The sequence below is a fragment of the Seriola dumerili genome, unplaced genomic scaffold (assembly GCF_002260705.1).
Source record: "Seriola dumerili isolate Sdu_G_001 unplaced genomic scaffold, Sdu_1.0 BDQW01005112.1, whole genome shotgun sequence".
Taxonomy (NCBI): Eukaryota; Metazoa; Chordata; class Actinopteri; order Carangiformes; family Carangidae; genus Seriola; species Seriola dumerili.
In genome coordinates this window covers 76,713-79,424 of record NW_019179367.1, presented here as the reverse complement: position 1 = coordinate 79,424, position 2,712 = coordinate 76,713, and the positions used below count along the sequence as shown (strand labels likewise).

At 41.9% G+C, this 2,712-nt stretch overlaps 1 protein-coding gene across 2 annotated transcripts in view; it reads right to left on the bottom strand.

Annotated features, from left to right (window-relative positions):
* Positions 1 to 1,052, bottom strand: part of LOC111239855 (protein FAM49B-like) — a 12,910-nt gene extending 11,858 nt beyond the window's left edge. Inside the window, exon 1 of one of the 2 annotated variants that reach the window (XM_022769772.1) lies at positions 917 to 1,052. The gene's annotated coding sequence lies outside the window, so the exon portion shown is untranslated. Of the gene's footprint in view, positions 1 to 558; positions 768 to 916 lie in introns of those variants that run through there. The other variant, XM_022769773.1, reaches the window with a different exon arrangement.
* Between the last annotated feature and the right edge of the window lie 1,660 nt (positions 1,053 to 2,712).

The window sequence follows — 2,712 nt, the reverse complement described above, 5'->3', positions numbered from 1 at the left end:
GTAGTATGCAGTTGTAGTACTGTGTAGTATACAGTAGTAGTAGTATACAGTTGTAGTACTGTGTAGTATGCAGCAGTAGTACTGTGTAGTATACAGTAGTAGTAGTATACAGCAGTAGTATACAGTAGTAGTAGTATACAGTTGTAGTACTGTGTAGTATGCAGCAGTAGTACTGTGTAGTATACAGTAGTAGTAGTATATAGCAGTAGTACTGTGTAGTATGCAGTTGTAGTACTGTGTAGTATGCAGTTGTAGTACTGTGTAGTATGCAGTTGTAGTACTGTGTAGTATACAGTAGTAGTAGTATGCAGTTGTAGTACTGTGTAGTATACAGTAGTAGTAGTATACAGTTGTAGTACTGTGTAGTATGCAGCAGTAGTACTGTGTAGTATACAGTAGTAGTAGTATACAGCAGTAGTATACAGTAGTAGTAGTATACAGTTGTAGTACTGTGTAGTATGCAGCAGTAGTACTGTGTAGTATACAGTAGTAGTAGTATACAGCAGTAGTATACAGTAGTAGTAGTATACAGTTGTAGTACTGTGTAGTATACAGTACCTCCTCGGCTCGCGGTAACTGTAGTGACCTGACTTCCGGCTGCAGCCTCAGACTCGGTGCTGTTGTTTCGTGTCGTCACGTCACGGATCTTCAGTAACTGATGATGTTTGTGATCGGCAGCAGAACTGAAGCGGCTTCAGCCTGAGCGCGCGGGACAGACTGAAGCTGAACCTTGAACCTGAGTCAGATTGCAGTTTTCTCCTGTGAGTGTGCAGCAGCAGCAGCAGCAGTCTGCAGGACCTGACATGTCTGATCTGAGACCAGGATCCACCCCAGAGAACTGATCCCCCTCCCTCCTGATACAGTCCCCAATGACCCAGAGACACAACCCGCCCTCTCTCGCCCTCAGGCTCCTCACCTTCACTGATAGCTGATCGATATCTGCGGATCGATACCGTGTGTCCGGGCTCCGGCGCGTCCGCGGTGGTCCAGGTGTCTCCCGGCGGTCCGCCTCCTCTACATGCTGAGTGAGTGTGAACCCGGAAAACAGCCGCTCGGCGCTCCGTTAACTATAAAAGGAGTGATTTCCTCAGGAGGAACTGAACGCTGAGCCAATCAATGAGCCGTGAAGGAAGCGGCTGCAACTGCAACCTCACAGTCGGCCGACGGAGGCAACCTGAGCCCGGCTGCAACCGCAGCACGGAGAGACACAGCCGAGTTATGAAGCCGAGCTGCGGAGGAGCAGTTCTGTTCAATTAGAGTCAACGTTATGGCAACAAACGTTAACACTTTGTCCTACCAGGTCATAATTATTAAATAACTAATATTATATTAAAATCATTATATAATCATATATTTTACTATTTTACTGTTCTTATAACTATCTCATAATCCTGTTTAAAAGTCAAAATATTGAGTCTATATATGACTTCAACTGTCATATTTAAGTCTAAGATCATGTTAAATTAAAATTCATAAATTCATTTTTTCATAATTATTATTATTATCATCATTCATTATTGGTTCATGTTTTTCAGTTGATTTGTGTCTCTGTAGTTGGTTTGTGTCACTTTGTAGTTGGTTTGTGTCTCTTTGTAGCTGGTTTGTGTCTCTTTGTAGATGGTTTGTGTCTCTGTGGTTGGTTTGTGTCTCTTTATAGTTGTTTTGTGTCTGTTTGTAGTTGTTTTGTGTCTCTTTGTAGTTGTTTTGTGTCTCTCTGTAGCTGGTTTGTGTCTCTTTGTAATTGGTTTGTGTCTCTTTGTAGTTGGTTTGTGTCTCTGTGGTTTCTTTGTGTCTCTTTGTGGTTGGTTTCTCTCTCTTTGTAGTTGGTTTGTGTCTCTGTGGTTTCTTTGTGTCTCTGTGGTTTCTTTGTGTCTCTTTGTAGTTGGTTTGTGTCTTATTGTGGTTGGTTTGTGTCTCTTTGTAGTTGGTTTGTGTCTCTGTGGTTTCTTTGTGTCTCTTTGTGGTTGGTTTGTGTCTCTTTGTAGTTGGTTTGTGTCTCTCTGTAGTTGGTTTGTGTCTCTGTGGTTTCTTTGTGTCTCTTTGTAGTTGGTTTGTGTCTCTTTGTAGTTGGTTTGTGTCTCTGTGGTTTCTTTGTGTCTCTGTGGTTTCTTTGTGTCTCTTTGTAGTTGGTTTGTGTCTTTTTGTGGTTGGTTTGTGTGTTTTTTTAGTTNGTTTGTGTCTCTGTGGTTTCTTTGTGTCTCTTTGTGGTTGGTTTGTGTCTCTTTGTAGTTGGTTTGTGTCTCTCTGTAGTTGGTTTGTGTCTCTGTGGTTTCTTTGTGTCTCTTTGCAGTTGGTTTGTGTCTCTGTGGTTGGTTTGTGTCTCTCTGTGGTGTGTTTGTGTCTCTCTGTAGTTGGTTTGTGTCTTATTGTGGTTGGTTTGTGTCTCTTTGTAGTTGGTTTGTGTCTCTGTGGTTTCTTTGTGTCTCTTTGTGGTTGGTTTGTGTCTGTTTGTAGTTGTTTTGTGTATCTTTGTAGTTGGTTTGTGTCTCTTTGTGGTTGGTTTGTGTCTCTTTCGTTTCTTTGTGTCTCTTTGTGGTAATCTGGTCATTTCAACAACAAATGTTATCAGTTACTTCAAACAGGGGCTCTGGCCCAGGGGCCTACTGACCCCTTGGGCCCCAGCCTCTTCCCCTTAAGGCCCTTTCATTAATCATTCATTAATCTCATAATCTGGGATTAAAAATCATATGATTAAATTTAGTATCTCGTTAT